The following is a 23,189-nucleotide window of genomic DNA, read 5'->3' as shown; positions in this document are numbered from 1 at the left end:
TCATGCATTACAAAAGGCTGATATTTTGTTCATGGGGGAAATTTAGCATATGAAACAAAGCATTCAAGAATTTGAGATGCGTTGTCTCTGTTTAGACACAACTAATTACATGTATTCCCTTATATTTCTAATGTTTGCGTTCGATATTTTAAGGATTTATTTTGGCAGCATATATTGGAATCTAACTAGTCAACTCAATATAAACTATTTTCTTCTCTGCTATTGTCCACCAAGGGCTGGCTGTCTACCATTTCATCATGAGAAAGGCTTGCTTGGAGTTGCTTTTAAACCAGAGAACAAAACATTTTTGATATGCATGTCTCTCACTGAAAGCCATTAGCGTGAATAACAGACTCAAAATCAGGTTATTCGAAGGTATAATATTGTTTTTTCCCTATTGTTATATCACCAAGAGAGCGTCTCATTCCCTGCTGTTCCTCTACATCACTTGGTTCTCCAGAGACCTGAGCAAAGTGATGCAATGATGAGTGACAAACTTCCATCTAACCAACCTTCTCTCTAGTCTTCACATGGCAGAGTAGGAACTTGCATGGTGTGCTGTGATGGCAACTGGCTTCTTCACTGTAAGCGAGGCTGGTCCTTGCCTCACAGCACCATGTAGCTATTGATTAGCGACCTCAACAAATCCGAATCAGAGCTATGCAGGGCCTTGCAACACAGCACTGCATGAGTGCTCATTTGCAGCTTCACCAGATCTGACACAGAGCCAAGCAGCCCACAGCTCCTGATTGGTGGCTTCACCGAATCCAATGCAGTGCAATGTAGAGCCTCACAACACAGCACTGCATGGGTGCTCATGTGCAGCTTCACCAGATCTGACACTGAGCCAAGCAGGGCAGCACCCCACAGCTCCTGATTGGTGGCTTCACTAGATCCCATGCAGTGCAATGTAGAGCCTCGCAACACAGCACTGCACAGCTCCTGATTGGTGGCTTCCCTGAATCCAGCAATGAGCCGTCCATTTATCGATTGAAAGCCTCACAGCGTCAAAACCATAATGATAAAGGACAATGCAGAGCCCTACAGAGCCATCTTCACATCAAAGTGAGTAGGTAAAACTTCCAGCCGGACGAACCTGGTCCATTTTCTAGCCCGCAATCTATTGTGGTCACCCTCTATTTGGTTCTTTGTCCAGGTCTGACGCAACTAGATAGCTGCAGTTGGTACTTCGATCCTTATGACATTACTTTTGCCAACAAATGTAAGAACTCGTAGGCCTGGTTCTACTGGCTGTTTTTTTTTTTGCCTCTAGCGTTATGTTTTTTATTAACCTTTACTCTATTTTCAAAATAGGTTTGGGTTTTTACGTGTGTGGTGTTTTCACTTTATTCCTGTTTGAGTACTGCATAAATACCTCTAAGTTAAGCCTGACTGCTTTTGTGGCAAGCTACCAGATGGTTAGGACCAGGTTTATTTAGTGATTTTCATGGTTTATCCTAACAAGAACTGCTGTATTTTGATTGTTTATACATTACTTGGTCGTCTCTTTAAAACCAAATGTAAACTTGAAACCTTGTGTTTTCTCCACAGTATTACGTCTCACTCTAGGAATTTAGGTTCCTTTTTTTGTAAAATTCACTTGGGACACGCCATCACTTTTGTGATTATATGTTTGTATATAATGTTGCGGATGCTTTGTATAAACTGTTGATACATACTTACATAAACTTTACGAATTGATGATCAGATTCTCAAAGTGTATATGCAGCTTCCTTTTGTGACATTTCTTGAACCACCCACATTGCCTTTGTGCCCTATACCTATCAGAAAAAGTTCTTATCTATCCACAGAAGACAAGCTAGTTGCAGGCATAAAAGTGGCACCCCTGGGTACCTATGTCACAGCACCTGTCAGGATGAGGGTGATTACACTTCTAAAATAACTCCTGCTCACCCCCTTGGTAGCTTGGCTCAAGCAGTCAGTCTTATCTCAGAGACAATATGTAAAGCATATAACACACAGTAATAAAAGGACACACTGCCAGGTTTAGAAAAATAGTCAATATTTATCTGCAAAATAAGACAAAAATGATACAAAATTCAATATTCAGTAATCAAAATAAGATTATTGCAAAAAATAGAGTTAAAAGACAGTTCCTTGAAGTCCATAGCTCTGTCTGGGGCTATCATGTCATCGTGAACAAACAGTTCAGGACAATCACGGCATCGCAGGCCAGTTACAGTGTCGAAAAGACACTCATCAAGTACCTTGGAAATACAGGGCATTGTGAGCCCTGCAATGAGCTTCAAAGCGGTGGCATCGGTAGGCGTCGGACCCGGAGGTCGGTGCAGAAGCCGTTGGGCCCATGTAGTCACACGTTTTGCTGATCTAACTCTGTGGGGTTAATGTCAGGAGCGCTGGTGTCGGGCTGCAGTGAAAAGTGGAGCAAGTCATGCGGCGTGTGGTCCCCTCAGGTCGTGGCGCAGGTAGCAGCACCATGATGGCGTCCAGCAGCGTCGGTGAGACCAGGGCTGTGGTGCGTAGTGGGGCGGTGCTCGTCGTGGTGCTGGCAGGTCATGGTGCAAGCAGCGGCATTGGTATTGTGGAAGCGCTGTCATCAGTAGACAATCTGGAGTCGATGACGCTGACATCAGTAGGCCAAGATTGCAACGTGGGACGGGTGGTGTGTTGAGTAACCTATGAGAAGTTCACCCAGGCCACGGTGCAGGCAGTGGCGCAAATCTCAGCATGGAGCATCGTCGTTGGGGATACCAGGGCGGCGATGTGTTGCGTGGCAGTGTGAAGTGTGGTACCTTCATGTCATATTGCAAGCCAGGGCCCCGATATTCATACAACTATTTCCTTTGACGTTTTAGGCAGAAAGTACCTCTTGCTCAGTAGAAGCCAATTCTGTCCTCCGTAGTCCAGATAGCCTACAGGAGGTTAATACCACATTGTGCAGGGCAGACACATCCTGTCCATCTGCTAGTGAAAACTCCTTCCACTACTCTAAATGCATAAATGTCTATTCAGCCCAGCTATTAGTCACCCAGGAAAGGCAGGACACCCTCAACCCCCCTTGTGACTATCTAAAGGGAATGTACATTCCCATCTCTTGTCACTCCAAAACCAGATGGTGAATATACTATCAGGAAAATGCCCACTTTCTAAAAGTAGCATTTTCAAACACACAATTTAAAAAAACACCTTTACTAAAATATGTGTTGTTAAATTCGGAGCTCAGGGAGCCTAAATCCCATTTCTCAGTCTTTTTCAAATTGAAAGTTACACTTGTATAATGTTACAAGGCAGTTCCACTGATCACCTATGGAAAAGACAACCTTGCAATAGAGAAAAATCAAAGTTGGCTGTATTTCACTATCAGGACATGTAAATAACATGTAATGGCATGTCCTATCTTTCACATACACAGCACCCTGCCCATGTGGGTACTATGGGCCTACCTTAGGGGTGACTTACATGTAATAAGAGCGAAGGTTAGCGCCTGGCAAGTGGGATCACTTGGCAGTTCGACCTGGCAGTTCAAATTGCGTGCAGTCACCTCAGTGGCAGGTCTGAGACACCTTCCATAGGCTACTTGTGTGGGTGGCACAACCAGTGCTGCAGGCCCACTAGTAGCATTTGATTTACAGGCCCCGAGCACACACAGTGCACTGTACTAGGGACTTACTAGCAAATCAAATATACCAATCATGGAAAAACCAATAATAACACAATTTACAGTAGGAGCAGTTGCACCTTAGTATTGAATAGCAGTGCCATTTTAGCATTGAATAGCAGTGCATAAGTGTGCAGAGACACTAAACACTCAAAAACAAAGTCTATTATGTCCTCAAAAACAAAAGGTCAGAAGTCAAAAAGACAGGGAAAACAGACCAAAAGAAACCAGGTCTAACAGGCTGACCGCTCTCTACATGTATCCAGGAGTGAATAGCAACCCTCAAAGGCTAGATGGCCAGAATCTGCAAGAAGCCTGAGACTTTGCTGAGCCCAGCTGTCCATTCCCAATGGTAGTCTCCCACAACCCTGCTAGAGTCATCTGGGAGATTGAGTACCTAACCACCGATTGGTACCCTAAAGGTCCTTTGGCTGGCGTTAGAGTGTACTGTTTACCCTCCGAAATGACATGATTGGACACTCAGAAATTTTTCCTGAACTTTTCACAAAAATAACTTTAGGTTATCACCGGACCACTGCCAGGCCACAGCCACCAACGTCGAACTGACAACGTTGTGGTTATGTTTTCTATTTTCTACTGATAACAGTTTTACTCATTTCTCCTAAGTTAAACCTGTCTGCCCTGTGCACTAGTTACCAAGGATTGAGCTTAGTTTCAATTAGACCTAGTAAGGAATAGTGCTATTATTACTTGAAGAAGGCTCCCACCTCATTCAACTAATAATCCAAATTCTCAAAGAAGCATACCATTCCAGTGCTGATTCCTATGCCTCGCCACATTCTTAAACATACCACCCATTGCATATGTGCTATACAGTGCAGCACGCATGCAAAGCATGAAATATTCACAACGAAGTAAGCATTTCTCGATGCTAGCACCTGCATTAAGGAGATATTTTTTTACTTGAAGCCTGGTCTACTATCTTAGTAGATTGGGTTTTGTCAGAAGCTGTGGGTGCCTGAGCTTTTCTGCCCAAGTTACATGCAAGAAATGCTTCCTTGACACAAAGTGGCTCAGATCAGCGCAAAACATTGCAAAGTGCTATTTAACCGCATCGCTGCTGCGGTTATTTTTGTGCTGTGCGGCTGTTTTAAAATAATTGCATTACATGACGAGCTCAGCTCGTCATCCGCACACGTCACCCGTGGCTGATGACGAGCTGAGCTCGTCATCAGCATCGAATGGGGTTAAGCTGAGAAAATTATATATTTCCAGCAAAAAATATCTTTTGTGCTGGAAGGTCAATATCCTTGCAAGAGTATGCACTGCTTTGCATCACTTTGTATGCCTTTGCAACAAGCGACAAATAGTAAATATGGCCATACGTTTCTGTTAAGCATGCTCGGCAGTCAAATTAGAAAAAGAAGCTGTTTTTTATAAGCCTCTTATTATGCAGGTAATTACTAATTATGACTGCCCCACTCACTTTATCAGGTGACCTCTTGGAAGGTGCGGGCCTGGGCATTAGCCCAATTTCCCCATGGCTTAAAGCGTCTCTGCGGTGGCCTTGCCGAGCTAATGACCAACAAAAATGCAAATAATCTGCGCTGAAATGTATCATATGTAAAATGACCTGACGTCATTTAGATGCTAAGAGAACGACATAGAAATGTCCTGTTTGGCATCTCGATGAACCATGCTCTCGGACTCTAATTATGAGTTTGAATCCTAAATCAATTTCACTATTTTCTCTCCTTCCGACTAGAGGCTGGATAGAGTCCATAGGGTAGTAGGCACATACACTGACTATACTGACTTCCTCTCTGCTTCTCTTTCTCTTTCTTTTTTTCTATCTCCCTTCTCTCTTTTACTTTATCTCCCTCACTCTCTTTCTCCGCCTTCCCCCTTTCCTGATGCTGGGGAGGTCTGTTACGAAATAATCCATTTGTAGCCTATCACCTATTTTAATTGCTGTTAAGGCTAAACTCTCAGTAGTTGGATGTATATATAATGACTTGGGCGAGGGTAAAAAAAAGTGTTTGTTTATTGTTTGCAATTAGAAATAAGTTCACTTAATTATTAAAAATGAATACCTAAATAATATGCACTATAGACTAAAAATTGTTTTCAACTCAACTGACATTTCGCTCAGGTAAAGATGAGGGTCACTCCTTGCCCGAATGCCCTCAAGTCAATGGCCACATTCTGCCCTCTACAGGTTGTCAAAGTAATGTGAAGTGGGTCTTGGGAAGCGGGAATGGTTGAACGTCAGATATTGCTACCATGGTGAAAGCCAGCAGGCTCTTACTTTGTCAACATTGCAAAGTATATCATAATGATTTATGGGTTTTATAATATGCACATTAGTAGTCAACAACGACTTCACTTTATCACATTTGTTTAATGAATTATTTGTGTTTGCAAAATATATATATACTGCAGCGACGGCTCGTGGAGGGAGTTACGGTGGGGCAGGAGGGTGGGGAGGGGGAGGGGCAGGGTGGAGGTTGCTAAAAACCGGCATATGGATAATTGCAGGTAAGTAAACAATTTAATTAATAAAACGAATTTCGTAGTGCGCCTTGCATCGCAAAATGCAATGCAGTGCGAGCTACGAAATTCGTTTTATTAATTAAATTGTTTACTTACCTGCAATTATCCATATGCCGGTTTTTAGCAACCTCCACCCTGCCCCTCCCCCTCCCCACCCTCCTGCCCCACCGTAACTCCCTCCACGAGCCGTCGCTGACTGTGAACCCCTGGCCACAAGGGTCATAAGGCCAGTGACAGAATCTGAAAGTATAAAGGGCTCTGAGATCTACATTTGCATTCTATACTTTCCACTCTTTGTCCTTCCCTATCCCCTGATTAACAAGAGGTAAGTGACGGGTGTGTGTTGGTCTAATGTGTCAAGTCTGTATGGCCAACTGAGGCCAAAGAGCTCATGAGATCACTTTCGCTACTCCTCGAATTCTGGTGATTCGATATCCATGTTAGTCGTTTGGATAAACCGAGATAAATTATGAACCATGACGGAAACATGTGGCTTCAGAAGACTGAATTTATTCGGATTACACATTAAACTTACTCAAAGCTGAGTAACCCCCCAGCACCATTGACAGCTACTGTCACGGTTTCTACAGAGAGGGCTCAATCCTATAGCGTGTACGATCACTTGATTAGAGCCGAGGTCCAGGAGAGGATGATGAGGCAAAATGAATTAATCTCATCGCGTGCCTAATTCATTGAGATGGAAAAGGGCCCTGACAGTGGAAGAGCTACTATTTCGAAGCAATAGCACGAGGTACTGCTAGCGATAGAACTAAGACATTTCGTGGGCTCAATATTCTTATACTGCCAGGGAGACTTCAGCTTTATGTTTGATGGTTCTGTGATCTTTCTTGCAGATTCATTCTCATAGCGAACACCATGAAGCTCAACCCTCCTTAACTTTTGTCCTTGGATTGCAGTTCACTTCTCATAGCAGAGTGTCATAATCTGGTTGGCAGCAGTTGCTTAATTCTTGTTTATTAAAAAACAGAGTGGATGGCATTACTCCGGCGCCGCTCTTTGAAGATGTGCAGGATGGATGTGAACTAAGAAGGCCCTTTTAACATTAAAAGTGAAAGCACATAATGATCAAAGAGCAACTATTTGTCTGCGCCTTTCCCATCTCCGCTTGTTTACTGCAATGAAAGTGCAAATACTTCAAATGCAAAAATAACTCCAAGACTTAATCTGAAGTTGACTGAAAAAAGGGGCCACTAATTATGAACAGAATCTATAAGAGCTTGATTGCATAATGTTTAATTTCTGCATAAGGTGCCTAAAGATGCTTACCTTAAATGCCGCGACTCTCATCATGTTCAGAATCTTATAATAGCAACATTTTATGAGGTCGATGGAAACCAGGTTTGGATAGAAACCCCCACTTATTTCGGCCACTAGGGAGTGAATGTCCTAGTAAGCCAAGAGGTGACATGAGTCGGAATGTATATGGAAATAGTGCAAGCTGAATTCATATAGGGGATCTTATGCAGAGATGTACATCATGCTGGATTCCGGAGGTGTTGAATACCCTTGAATATAAGTACCTCCAGGACTCCAGTTATTGAAGGCAGGTCCCATAACACAGGGGATTGGTCCTGCTCCTTTTGTTTAGTGACTCAGGGACATATTTACAATAAAATGGTGCAGTGCCGCTAGCAATCTTGCTATGCTGAGCTGCGCCATTTAAAAAAATGCAGTGATACACAGTATTTACATGAATACGGTGCACGCCTGAACTCTCCCCTGCGCGGGTGCTAAAACAGCAGCCTGTGTTTGTTTTTGTGCAGGTAAGGACAACTTCCTACACAAAAACAATCATTAGTGGTGTTTTGCTCCTTATATGTGTGCTGCAGAATGAAGCACAAATAGGAAGAGCAAAAAATGGAGAGAAAAACAGTGTTTCTCCTCGTTACGCTATTTTAATGCCTCCCCTGGAAAGGCATTTTTGGCGCTGCCTTAGATTTATGATTCCTTGACACTGCCCCTCATCTGGGACAGTGTCAAAAAGCCATGGGTGTTGCGTGAGAAAACTCAGAGCAACCCCCATATCACACCCCTTTGTCACATAGAGGCTGATTACAATGTTGGTCCGAAAGCCTCCAAACGCTAGTCAGAATCTTTCTGACCAACGAGGTCAGTTTGAAGTCTGACTGCCGAATTACGATGTCAAACAAAAGGAGATGATGGACAGAGTGCTGAAACTTTTCAAACACTCACCTCCAGTCACAGATCTGGGTTGAATCCATCATCGTTCTCTAGCTCACTTCGCCACCCCAGTTCAGACACAGCTATCTGCAAAACAGTCTTGACCCTGTGGCCTGGCAGTTAGGGCTAGACTGTTCCCATTGGGCGCAGGGTACAGACTGATATGCACATGGCTGGGTTCAACCTGGAATGGCAGAGGGAGCAAAAAAACGATGGATGACATTGTTCTGCATTCTGTCCATCAATTGTTCTTTTGCATTTGTCACCCCAGTGGGATCGGTATACCCATACGTGGGTCCTGTGCTCTCCATGCCACTGGAGTCAAGCTATCCTGGCTGATGAGGGGTGAAACCCTGTGGCCAGTCCAAGGATACTTGTTTCCAGTCCAGGGAGGACCTGACCTGGCAGTTCCGGCTGGACTGTTCCAATTTGGCTTAGGGTGAAGATGGATTTGCATATGGCTGGGTTCAAATTATAATAGCAAAGGGAGCAAAAAAACGATGGATTTAGGCCCAGATCTCTGTACTGGGTGAATGTATGACATTTCTCTGCATTCTGTCCCTCAATTGTTCTTTTTGAATTTGTCACACCAAGTGGGACTGGTATGCACGGATGTGGGTCCTGTGCTCTCCATGCCACTGGAGTCAAGCTATCCTGGCTGATGAGGGGAGAATCCCTGTAACTGGTCCTAGGATGCTTTTTTCCAGTCTAGGGAGGACTTGGCTTGGCAGTCCGGGCTGGACTGTTCCCATTGGGTGCAGGGTCAAAACTGATTTGCATATGGCTGTGGTCAAACTGGAATGGCACAGAGAACAAAAAAAACGATGGATTTAGGCCCAGATCTCTGTACTGGGGTGAATGTATGACATTTTTCAGCATTTTGTCTCTCAATTGTTCTTTTTGCATTTGACACACCAAGTGGGACTGGTATGCCCGGATGTGGGTCCTGGCTCTCCATGCCACTGGAGTCAAGCTATCCTGGCTGATGAGGAGTGAAAGCCTGTAACAGATCCTAGGATGCTCGTTTCCAGTCCAGAGAGGTCTTGGCAGTTGGGGCTGTACTGTTCCCATTGGGCGCAGGGTCAAGACTGATTTGCATATGGCAGTCTTTAAACTCGAATGACATTGTTCTGCATTCTGTCCATCAATTGTTCTTTTTTGCATTTATAACCTTCGGTGGGACAGGTATGCCCAGACATGGGTCCCCTGCTCTCCTTGCCACTAGAGTCAAGCTATCCGGGCTGATGAGTGGTGAGGGAGGACCTGGCCTGGCAGTTCGGGCTGGACTCTTCCCATTGGGCGCAGGGTCAAGGCTGATGTGCATATGGCTGGGTTCAAACTGGAATGGCATGGGGAGCAAGAAAACAATTGATTTAGGACCTGATCTCTGTACTGGGGTGAATATATGACATTGTTTTGCGTTCTGTACATCAATTGCTCTCTTTGAATTATGATGTTGGTGGTCGGAGTGTAAAACGGCCGGTCATTATAGAGCGATTCCGACCAGCTCTCGGAGTCTTCCGACTGGTCGGATCAGCAACGTAATCCCCTATTGACGGCATTTCCATGCCTGCCTTTCCAACACGGAAAGGCTGTCAGAAAGCAACATTTGTGGCACCTAGCAGGTTCTCCTTCCCTCCGCGGCCTACGGTTGGTGGCCGAGGGGGTACCAAGGACACACCCTTGTAATCCCTGCACTGTGTGGCAGGCAAGATAGGGTGCCTGCAACAGGGTGCAGGGTTTTACACACACCTCATTTCTTCATGGGAGCTTGTATTACGGCCTGGTTATGGACATAGCGCAAGCTCCCATAGAGAAATGGGAGTATGCGACTGAATAGTGTTCGGTCGCATCGTAATCAGACGGTCGGAAACACTGACCAGATGTTGGTCTGTCCTGAGACCACCACGGTGTTGGTCGGTGGACACTCTGACTGACATCGTAATAGGCCCCAGAGTACTGCGTGAAAGGGAACCATATGTGCAAGGCCATGTAAAGCGGCTTTGCTTGGCCTTGTAAAAATGGACCAGCCCACAGCACCATTGGAGCAGCAACAAAAATTATGCTCCGGTGGCACTAGGGGCTTGTAGATATGCCTCTCAGTCTCTATGCAGAGAACTCATTAATCTGCCTGTAATGCTTGCTGTTGTTCAAGCAGTACAGCCACTTCTCGCTCCATTTTCTGCAACAAGCCCCAAATGTGCTACCAAAAGCACCACAAAGGCCAACAATGCACGAGCGGGGGGTACTAATACACTACAACACAAAACTGCAGTAGGAATACAACAGCAATACCATAAGAGAACTCCAACTGAATAGGGAACTATCATAGTTTAACTGCAACAAAATACCGCAAAACTACAATGCAGCATACCAAGTAGACAACAGTATAAAAAAGCACTTTTTCAATGCTAGAACACTCCAGCAATACAATCAATACTACATCTGCAGTATTATGACAGTACTACATCATAAATCCAATACTAAAACCACAAAGCTAACACTGTGGAACTATAATGCTAAACACACAGTTAGACCTCTGAAGACCTGAAGCTGCAGCTAAACATTACACTTCAGCACAATGTCCTTGACAGGTTAAAACACCACTACTCTAAACCACAATATATCACTTAAAGTAAACCCCTAACATAGCTCAAGCACTGCTATACTTCAACAGAACTGCAATCATCTACAACAGTACAATTACACCCCTACAGTCATGCTACAACGTAACACTACATGATTATCAACATAACGCTACAGTTGTGATACCACAATTACATGCCTGCACTTACTGTATACCGCGCTATGACTGCAAGACAGTCATACTACTATAAGTGCAACATTAGCACTGCAGATCTACAACTCTACATGAATACAGTGCTACACAGCTTCAATGTAAAGACTCAACATTACTAATACAACCCTAACACTAAGATGCTGCCATTACAGTTCATGACACTGCAGTACTAGATCCATAAGTAAACCCCTTTCAACTCAAAACTACACATATATATAAAATATTGCATTGACCACTTTAAACCTATGACTATAATACTGCACCTATGACCCCATTATCCATAAAATACAACTAGACAAGTACCAGAGGACTACAGATGCAACTAAATCATGGCAAGAATACTGCAACTAATACCAATGCAACAACAACACTAATTTCCCCATACCTAAAACTTTCGCAATATATCTACACCACTGCAGTTTTGCGAAGTACAACTACAATACTACAATTAGGGCATTACAACATGATGTGCATTCTGATTTCCACAAGATTGAACTTGTGATGTCCAGTGGTATCCCCGGGTAGAAAGACACACACCAAAGTGGGCACAACACTATAAATGTTATCGCAGTTGATTATTTCAAGGCATGTGTGTATGGGCTTGTTGGGCTGAGTAATAGCCACCAAGAGAAGCAATTCTGTTTATCCAAATTATCACAACAGTTTAGTGAATCCAAGGTATTCACTCTCAGATCTGCATCCTGTCCTCTCACCCAACCACACTTACCAACATCTACTTCTTTTCCAGTAGAATGCGTAAGAAGGCAGAGATAAACAGACTGACGCATGCATTATCCCTTTGCTTTAAACATACTTCAGTTTGGAAAATACTGCCCTCCATCATAGATGTTCAACAATCACTGGTCTGTTTCCACATTTTAAAGATATTTATTAATTTGAAGTAGATAAAATGCTTAGGAAGTCAGTAATCTCAAAAAGTGGTCAAAATCAAGCTATTTGAATGTCTTTGCATGTTGCTTTAATGTTCAGAAAAGGGATTTGGATACGTTATGATCCTTTAATAGTGAGATTGGAAATGGGAAATAATAATCTATGGCTTAAAAACCATTATAATAATGTAATCATGTTTTGCCCCGGGAGACTTCAAAAGGAACTCTCTCATTTTGCATAGAATACGATAAGGCATATGGGTGCATGAGCCTTTGTTTAGCTAGACTTTCTTGAATAATACCTTTTGTTTCTAAGTTCTGTCTACATTTGTGCAGTTTCATTAGTATGACCATTGCCCAGGGAGTGAAAGTGCTTTCAAATAAAATAATACTGGATACAGATAATAGCCAATAAATACAGTACATAAGTACATGATCAGTATTGTAAAGCAGCCTCGTAGGTGAAACTTACATCGCCAAAAAATCAATGCATAGCAGAAGCTAGGAAAATAAAGCAAGCGCTAAGTTATAAGTGATGGTGTCAAAACCATATCCATTTATATGAGCACAGAAATGTACTCATATAGGAACACACTATTTACACCAAAATGTGCAGTGCTGGAGAAGAAGAATAGACTTGGGGCCAGATGTACGACTATGACAATTTCCGACTTGTAAATTACGCTCGTTTGCGAGTCGCAATTTGCGAGTCGCAAAATGCCATGTACAACAGTGTCCGAGACACTGTTTGCAATTTCCAATGGCGTCGCAAATTGCATGCCTCATGAATATTCATGAGGCACTCGCAACTTACGACCCCATTTGGAATGGTTGGCCCTCTCAGGTATGGTGGCCTGCTTGGCTCAGCAGACCTCCATGTCTGGGACTGTTTTTAAATAAAGCCCCATTCTGGCGAGAAAGGCAATCCAGGAAAATGTCTTGGTTACGGTCAGCCTCTTCGTTCAACCATATTGAGCACCATTAGAACAACGTTGTGAGTGTGATCGAGTCCTCCATGTATTCTTAACCTAGCTCCTGCTGAGACACAAAGTGCGAGGTAGATGGAGGAACTCCAAGAATACACCTACCTACTTTGTTTTCTTCCGTTTGCGTTCTATTTGCATCCCGTCAGCCCTGAACCCCAGAACCGTATGTCAGTGTGGGGAGACATTTTCTTCTGTTGATTTCTAGGATGGGTGCTATGAATTTTTCCCTATTGGTGCTGCTAATGAAAAAATAGTACCTTCTGCCTGCAAAAAGCGATCGGTCACATTTCTAACACATGTGGGCCCAATTGCATGCACCATCACACATAAGTCATACTATCCTTCCCTCAATAGCTTTACTTCTTGTTTTTGTATTTTTTATGCCAAACACCATGGTATAGGTTTTTGAAAAATTAGTTTCAAGATCAAGTTTTTTCATAAAAGTTACAAATCTAGAAATGAATACCTTTAACCCATTGGCTGTCCAAGCAAGTAACACTGTGTCCTCAGCATAGAGGAGAGCGGAAGGGGTTTTTTGTTGACATAGGCCACATCTGCCCCAACATTCATCAAGCCAGCTTCCAAGTCATTTACATACAGCAAAAAAAGTATTGGGGCTAGTACACAACCCTGGCGCACACCTCGCTTGACCAGGAATGAATGAGTGCCCTCACCATGGCCACCCAAAGCTTCCAGACTCTGACAGAACCCGGTGAGGAAGCTACCAGGTCTGCACCAGGCCTAAAGAAATGTTGATCTCTTTACACAGTCAAAGGCTCTCATTAGATCCATGAATGCCATTGGCAGGGAATTTTCTACTCATGTATTATGTTGTGTATGGCTTTTCTTTTGCTTGACTGAGCATGTCGATTATGCTTTTGCACAAATTGTTATAAAAGCGTGAAATTAGCATATTTTAAGATAACTGAAAACAACATTAGCACAATTAGATATCTGAAAAGAAGAGCGAATTAAAACATCCATTAACACACGCTTCTAATAAACACAAAGACCTGCACAAAAATACATTTCAGTTGGCTCTCAGCCCAACGTTTCTGAAATTGTAAAGAGCGCACTCAACACAGGGTGCAAGCACAAAAGGCATCATGCAAAAAAATAATTAACATATTCTACTTCATTGAATTAACATCCGTTATCTGCACTTGCAAATGCGGCTATTTGCCAAAATACATTTATCTTTACGTGGATTACTTCACATGAAAATTCGTTTTGAATATGAAGAACAAAAGCAAAAAAGCACAACTGTGCAATTCTGTATGTATACTAACCCTATGAGTGTAACAAGCTAAACGCTATACCGTTCTTTGGCTTACTCCTAGGAGATTGTGAACCACAAGAAAATACATAAACACATGCAAGTCATACGTATAAGCCTACATTAACTTTCAAAATTCTTGCAAATTGAGTTCCAAGTTAACAGATTATATGAAAAGTATGACAAAGTGAAATAGCACTAAGTAATGTCTGAAGAATGGCTGGTGATAACATGTCAAAACATAATGGGGCCGGGGCGTGGCCAAGATGGCGGCGGAATAGGACGTGGTTCGAGTCCCCTCCGGCCCCAGGCCCTACGAAGCATTGTATAGCATGGCCCCAGGAGCTCTTTTTGGGCAACTGGCCAATCGAGCGAACCTGCGGAACGGTAGCCGGCAGTGGTGTGCGCCCCAGAGACGCAGGGGCCTGCCTTCGCGGCACCCGTATCAGAGGAGGTGCCAGGCCCGGAGCGGCGAGGAGAGAGGCGGCGCGCGGAGGCGGCCCAGGAACTCCTGGTGTGGAGAGCGAAGGCCGGCGAGCTCACCCGCGCACTGTGGTGAGGTGCCGCGGGGGCCGATCAGCGATGAGGGGGAGCCGGACAGGCGCTGTGTTCCCGGATTTCCCGGCTGGGGCGGAGCCTCATATCCGCGAGCGCCCAGAGCCGCGGCGCGGCTCGCTTCCTACCTGAGACCGTGGTCCGGGGCCTAGCTGGGGGAGCGCCTGGCGCTGCTCCCCGGACTCGCGCATCGGAGAGGAGTCCTGGATTGCGCATTATAATTGTGCGGAGCTGGAGGGAAGCAGCCCGACTGAGTGCGCCTGGTCTGCGGCGGTGAGTGCGGAGGCTGTCGGCTAGGCCCCGAACACGTGGCTGGCTGGGACATTAGCTGGGGCCGGCAGCTGTGGCTTGAGACGGCATGAGGTTCTAGACCCTCAGAGGAGTGCAATGTTGTGGGGGAGTGTCGGAGCGGGCAGCGAGTGAGCGCGACCACGGCCACGACTGATTGGGGGGCCGGAGGGTACTGCTGAGGAAGAATTGCTGCGAAGGCGCTGTACCGGCACCACTCAGGAGGTCTCCATTCTGGCTAGGTTCCCCTCCCCCACCTTCTCTCGCCGCGGGCATTGAGGTGCTGGCACGCCGAGGGAGCAAGCAAGGTCGGACTGCAATCTGGAACCCCGGGGTCCCCCAAGATATGTGACCTGGCACACCGGTGCACTTGCCAGCATAGTGGGCCACGGGGGTTGGACGAGCTCCTAGCCTCCTGTTTCCTGGCTGCAAGGTGACTAAGCTGCTGCCACCCCGCCTCTGCTGGACTTGGCTATCTCCACCAGTGTGACGAACTGAAACTGTAATTGGTGACCTGGGACAAATGTGAGGGTGCTCGGCTGGGTCCTTGTGCGGATTCTATCTGGTGGTAGAGGGACGCCGTTCGTGGTGCCTCCCAAGAAGTCACGAAGGGCCGCAATGGCTACCGTTTTGCGCAAGGGGAAGAACGGAAAGGATGGCCAATCGAAGAACACCCAACAGCCAGCGTCCCCTGGCCCAAGCTCCTCTCCTAAGCGCTCCGATGACAAAGCTCCGGTCACCAAAGCCTTCATGACTGACCTTTTCAAGTCTATCAAAGAAGACATCTTGGACCTCCGAGCGCAACTGACGTCTGATCTTCGGGAGGTGCTAAGGGACGTGGACGCTGTGGGAGAGAGATTAGCCACGTTAGAGGACCACGATCTCAGTATGGCAAACAACGTCCACCAACTGCAGCAGGACGTGCTGAGGCTCACTGAACAGAACTTGGACTTGCAATCCCATGTGGAAGACTTAGAGAACCGCTCTCGGAGGAATAACATTCGCATACGAGCGGTCCCGTGGGATGGCGAAGCGGGTGATCTACGTGGCTAGGTGCAGGACCTCTTCCTTCAGCTTCTGGGCGACGAAGATGTGCGTGAAATTCGGATGGACCGGGTCCACCGAGTAGGTCTGCCGAGGAGGGGAGGAGGACCGCCCCCGGACATCCTAGTGTGTGTCCATGATTTTCAACTCAAGGAGAAGATCCTTCGGAAGGCACGAGACACTCCTAATTTGCAGTTTCTTGAACACCATCCGCAGCTCTATCAGGACCTGGCGGCAACGACTCTTCAGAAGCGGCCGGAGTTCAGACCAGTGACGGCATTTCTGAGAAACCATAACATTCCTTACTCATGGGGTCATCCCTTCCGCATAGTTTTCCGTTGGCAGAATAAGCTGGCGCAAATACGTTCGCTGCAGGTGGCTAAGGAACTACTGGGCATCGAGGATGAATCTTCAACTTCAAGGGCAGGCAGCCCATCACCAAGACGGCGACATCGATCCTCCTCTTGGCACAGAGTGGGGTCAGCATCGGGTCGTGGGCGGCCCGACCGACCGACCAGCTTACAGGAGAGGGGAGATGCGGTTGCCTCCGTTGTTTCGGCGACGTTAATGTCCTCACAGCAGAGCTCTGGGGCGGCCTAACTGGTAGGCTGCAGGCCTGAGGGTATCGGAGGGGCCCGCGTTCTCTGGTTCCGTGGGTATGCAGGTACTTTGTGAGAAGACACCCCGGACCGGGGCCTTGGGAGACCCACCTGAGGTCTTTCACCCCCCTCCCAGTGAGTTCACGGTGCGTTGCACTGTTCTGGGACTCTTCGCTGAGACTGTTAAGTATCTCTGTCTGTTTGTGAACTGGGGTTTGGCTTCGGGGGTGGGTTACAGGGGCTGTTGGGGGGACCTTGTTGGGAGGGGGTCGGGTGGAGCTGGGGGTGGTGCCTGGTGTGACTGTGCGGTGTGCCTTTTCCTCTCTGTGACTGGATTCCTGGGGTTCTTGAAGGGTGGGCTTGTCAGGGAGAGGGCAGAATGGGTGGATGTTGTTTTTGCTCCTGAGATGTTGGCCTCTGACAGGATTACAGGATTCTGTGGGGACACGGTGGTGGGAGGACTGACGGACCATGCAATAGTGTTTCTTGAGGGGTGCAAGGAGGTATTAGCAATGTTTAGCCGGGGTGGGTGTTGGAATCCCCTTATGCCGCTTAGTATTGGGACGTGGAATGTCAAGGGCCTTAACTCCATCCAGAAGCGCCAAAAGATTTGGAAGTATCTTATTGATCATCACCTGGATATTGTGGGGCTCCAGGAGACCCACCTAGCGCGTAAGGATGAGCTTCGGCTGCGCCATAGGCAATTCCTGCTGATTTATAGGGCTTCTGCCTCCACCAAACATAGAGGAGTAGCGCTTCTCTTCCGAGCATCTCTGCACTTTCAGCCTTTGGGGATTAGCTGTGACAAGGAAGGGAGGTGGCTTATGGTCAAGGGGGTGTTTGGCGGAGTGTCATGTACATTTGTGGTGGTGTATGTTCCCAACTCGGGGCAGAATACCTTTCTCCGGGACCTGTTGGACAAGGCAGGGGACTTTGCTGAGGGCCTTGTGGTGCTGATGGGTGATTTCAATATGGTTTGGGATGGTGACATAGACAGCTCGAAGGCGCAGAGAGCGGGAGCTGGAGTATTTTCCACGGAGACTCAGGGACTGATTGGTGACCTTGGTTTGGTTGATTGCTGGAGATTCCTGCATCCCCATTCACGCGACTACACGTTCTTCTCCCATGTTCATCACTCCTACTCTAGGCTTGACCATATCTTTGCGAGCCAGGCACTTCGAGGGGATATCCGAACTTCTAGTGCTTTTCCCCTGTCTGTCTCGGATCACAGCTTACTGGTACTGGGGTTGCACTGGCCGTCCGGGGGGGATGGTGTGAAGACTTGGTATTTTCCGCCGGCGCTTGTCAGGGATGACACTTCCTGTAAGGAACTACGCAAGGCCATTGGGGAGTTTCGGACTCTCAACCCGGCCTCTGATACCTCCCTCTTTAACACCTGGGATGCGTGTTAGGCCTCCATAAGGGGCACGTGCCTTCATCTTAACGCCAACCTTAATCGGTTGCGGCGGAAGGAACGGGAGGAACTGGAATTGGAGCTGGCCACATTAGAGCAAGCCCACAAAGCTAATCCGTCTAGACTTACTCTGAGACCATTTACTGCGGTGAGGGGTAAGTTGAAGGCACACTACGCTAATCGTGCGGAGCTTACTCTGCTCCGGCTTCGCCGCACCTCCTACTCTCAGGGAAATAAGATAGGTAGACATCTGGCACGCCAATTGCGTGATAAGCGGGAAAGGGAATATGTGGGTGGCATCCTGGACCCCTCCGGAACGCTTCACCATAGTGATGCCGACAAGGCACGCCTTTTTGGCCGGTTTTATGAGGCGCTATACAGGGGTGACTCCCTTGACCACGCAGCCCAAGATCGCTTTTTGGCTGACCTCTCCATCCCACAGGTATCGAACGAGTGGAACGAGCTCCTAGCGGCCCGTATTTCTAGAGACGAGGTGCTAGAGGCCATCAGAGACCTTAAGCTTCACAAAGCTCCTGGGCCGGATGGCTACACGGCGCTGTTCTACAAGTCTTTTGCTACGGAGCTCTGCGAGTTTTTGGTGCCCCTCTTTAACGAAATGGCGACCACGGGGTGTACCACGAGCTCCATGGCCGAGGCCAGGATTTCGGTGATCCCTAAGCCAGGGAAGGACCCGTCCCGCTGCTCGTCCTACCGCCTGATAGTGCTCCTTAACATAGATGTCAAGTTGTATTCCGCAATCCTTGCTCGTAGACTTCGGGATCTGATGCCGGCCATCATCCACCCGGATCAATCAGGGTCTATCAAGGGGCGTCAAACACACGATAACCTGAGGAGGGTGATTCACCTCATTGAGAAGGCTACAAGGTTTCGCCTCCCGGTGGTGTTGGTGGGGTTGGATGCGGAGAAGGCCTTCGATCGGGTGGACTGGACCTTTATGTTTCACACCTTGGAGGCCTTTGGTTTCTCGCGCCACTTCATTACCATGATCCGCGCGAACTATTGCAATCCTTGCTCCAGAGTGATGGTAAATGGACATCGCTCCGCTAGTTTCGCTCACACCAGAGGTACGAGACAGGGCTGCCCTCTCTCGCCGCTGCTCTTTGCCTTAAGCATTGAACCTCTAGCCATCGCGTTGCGAGACCAGGAGCAGATAAAGGGACTCCCCTTTTCGGGGGAACAACATAAGATCTCCCTTTTTGCGGATGATGTACTCCTCTCAGTTGGGGACCCGGCACACTCGCTGCCGCACATACAATCTTTGTTGTCTGAATATGAAGCCGTGGCCGGCTTCAAGGTCAATTTTGATAAATCTTATATCCTGAACTTGACGCTCCCGCCGACCGAGGCCGAGCGCCTGCGGTCGCTTACGCCGTTGGCATGGGCGACGACCTCTCTGCTCTATCTAGGGATTCGCCTGACACCTTCTGTAGGCTCCCTATTTGCAGCGAACTTTCCACCTATGTTACAGGCTGTACGAGGGGAACTGGACAAGTGGAAGCCGAAATACATTACTTGGCTGGGCCGGATCCATGCCATCAAGATGGTCCTCCTTCCGAAATTTCTGTACCTTTTCCAAGCCCTCCCCATACCAATTGAGGTGGATTTCTTCAGACGACTGAAGACTCTCCTCCTGAAATTCATCTGGCAGGGTGGGCGGGCACGCCTCTCCTTTGCGACTCTGAGGCGCCCCAGTGAGGAGGGAGGAGTGGGCCTTCCGGACCTACACCTGTATTATAAGGCCGCGCAGCTGAGGGTCTTGGTGGAGTGGTCGCAGCAAGAGTCTGAAAAACACTGGCTGCACATGGACAGGAGTGTGGCTGGGCGGTCGATTTGGGATCTGGCATGGAAACCCAAGCCCGATAGACCTAAAAAGGCGTACATCAGCACCCCCACAAGCACGGTCCTTAAAGTTTGGGACACGGTAACAGGGACGAACGCTGGACGTCGTTCCCCTCCCCCTTCACTCCTTTGCATTTTAATTCTGCTTTCCCACCGGCTCAGCAGGATGGACCTTTTAGGCTTTGGAGAGAGGGCGGCTGTAGGGCCCTTACGCATCTCTTTCATGGCACGGAGCCCCTCACCTTCGCTAACTGCATGCGGGATTACGGTCTGCCACCCACGGAGCACTTCCGGTATGCCCAGCTGATCCATTGCACAACCTCGCCCGGGCTAAGAGAAGCTGCTACGAGACCACCCTCGCGGTTCGAAGCCTTTTTACTGCGGACTGCCACGATGAAGGGAACGATCTCCTTTTTATATAAACTTCTGCTTGACACTGTGATCTCTCCTCGTCCCCGCTATATGGACCATTGGGAAAGTCAACTGGGTAGGGACATAGCGGAGACTGAATGGAAGGGTCTCTGGCGAGACATTAAGATCCACAACCACTCGGCAGACTTGAGGGACGCCCATTTCAAAACCATGTTTGATTGGTACCTCTACCCCTCGAAACTTCATTGCATATTTTCGGCAACTTCGTATCACTGCTGGAGGGGCTGTGGCCTATTGGGTGACTTTCGCCACATCTGGTGGGACTGTCCGATCATTAGACCTTTTTGGACCGAAATTCTGTCTCACATCAAGGACATGTTGGGGTATCCAATTCCTGATTCACTGTCCTTTGTGGTCCTGGGTCTCCGAGACCCACTATTGGAACACCAGACAAAAGCAGATAAACAAATCATGTGGCTGTGCTTAGGGGCAGCTAAATTAACGCTAGCTGCAGCTTGGAAGAAACCAACGGCCCGGCAATATCATTATGGCACGCAAAGTTATGGAGACTGATGAGCATGGAGAGAATGGCGGACATCTTCCTGGGCAACTTTAAGAACTTTATGTTCCGCTGGGGACCCTTAGTTAGATTTTTGTCGAAAGGTCTGCCATCTGCTGTCTGTCCATCGGCACTGAGAGCACTTCACCTTTTCCAAGTCTAAAGGTGTGAATGCTGAGTGCGTAGTGAGGAATATGACTGGTTGTTGGCGCCACCACCTGGGGGGGGGGGGGACCTGGGGAAGGGTGGGAGGGGAGCAAAGTTGGGGGGCTTTGAAGGGTGGGAGGGGAGCAAAGTTGGGGGGCTTTTGGTTTCTTTGTTGCGGCACTGCAGCACTGAGGAAGGACTTTACCCACATGGGCATCTCCTGTGACATTTCATTTGCCAGCTTTATCCCTCCTCAGGATAATTTCAGCAGAGCCATTGAATGGCGCCTACTGAGTGGAGCTCTCCCAGCCCCGTCATCACGGACTCTGCTTCATATGACTCGCTGATGCGTGAGGCTTCTAAAGGTTGTCCTTGATGCTCCTGCAAGGCTCATGTTTGTACTGCTGTATGATGCTGCCTGTTTTTCTTTCTGTCTGTCTTACTTTTGTTTCTTTTTGCAAATATAATAAAACCTACTTTTACAAAAAAGAAAACACATAATGGGGCCTATTCACAAAGGGTGCTGTCCAGGATGATGCCAAAGTTGGGGGTGTGGGTTGTCAGTATATAGTACCCCAGCAAAGCATGGGTTAACTTCTTTAACTTATCTGGTTATCTTAAATAGTTTGCTGCTTGGGTTGTTTCCAATCTATGGTTTGTAAGCTAAAGATTGAGCATGAGGATGCAGCTGTTTTTCCAGGTTCTGTTATTGGGATGTGATGTGGTGTAGTTGTCTTGTAATTAGGAAAAATGGATGGTGCGCCAAAGAACAAAGTTCAGAGAAGTTCCAATTTTGGCAAAATTAAGTCCTTTATTCTTTTCCAATCTTTAAAAAGGCCTCAGCCAGCGCGTTTCGTTCCATTTGGAACTTCGTCAGGGCGCGACAGTCTCTTGTAGGTCCAAAAAACAAAGATGCAAGAGTAGAATAATCCACATGTCTGTAGGTCCCGTTCTAGTGTGCAGTATTTAGGGACGACAATGTACACAACCCAGCTGCTCCAAAAGTCAAGGAAGGTTGAGGTAACCTATGGTCCTGGCACGTGTACCTGGATAAATAAATTAATCAATGCGGGACGGGTTATCCGGACATATTGCGCAGAAAGGCATATGAGTTGTTAATCGATAGTTCTAGCACATATAACATATCATACCTCTATGGTTAGGCAAATACCAGATGTGTGCTTCAAGCTATTAGTAAATAGATCGAGTGGCAAATTCGCGAACAGTCTGAAGTTCTAATATAAACAAAAACTTATAATTCGCAGTGACAAGTATAACCTACTGTAGAAATTGAGGTTGTCGAAAACCAGAGTAGCGGTTGTCAACCCTTATGGTGCAATAGGGCATAAATAACCCATAATGCAAAGTTAGTATACGGCACACCCGTCTACATTCGTCCTCGGTGGTTTCTGATCACGCCACCGCAGTCGCTTTCAGCCTTCAAAACTTGTCTTGTAATTAGCCATATTTTCAAGTGTTTTATGAAGTGTAAATGCTCCTGGATACTTCAAATGAAGGCTGGCAATGTGGCAATGTGTGTAAAGTATTTGTATCCAACACTCACAGTACCACAGAGAAAACACCACAAATGGACACTACACCAGTTTAGAAAATTAAAGTACCTTTATCTAAACTAAACAAGACCAAAACAACAAAAATCCAACATACACAGTTACATATATGACTTTTAAAAGGTTTAAAGAACTTGTACCATAGAAAACTATGGATGCTTGACTTTTCACCAAAGGACCTGTAGATGCATAAAAGTTCACTAAGCCAAACAGTCGCAGTGTCGGAAAACAAAGAGATGCGACACTCCTGAGACCCTGAGGAGGCAATGCGAGAGTCTTGCTTCACGCAGAGGAAGGGTTGCGTCGATTTCGATCTGTATGGGAGTGATGCGTCAATTCTCTGTGCTGGTTTCAGCCCGCAGGTAATGCGTCGGAAGAACTTGCCACACAGGTAAAAATCCAGGATGCATCGGCGATCGATACGGCAGCATTGCATGGTGCTGCGTCGACCCTCTTCAGCCGTGATCCCTCG

Source organism: Lissotriton vulgaris, chromosome 3_1 (assembly GCF_964263255.1).
Source record: "Lissotriton vulgaris chromosome 3_1, aLisVul1.2, whole genome shotgun sequence".
NCBI lineage: Eukaryota > Metazoa > Chordata > Amphibia > Caudata > Salamandridae > Lissotriton > Lissotriton vulgaris.
This window is presented reverse-complemented; position numbering follows the sequence as displayed.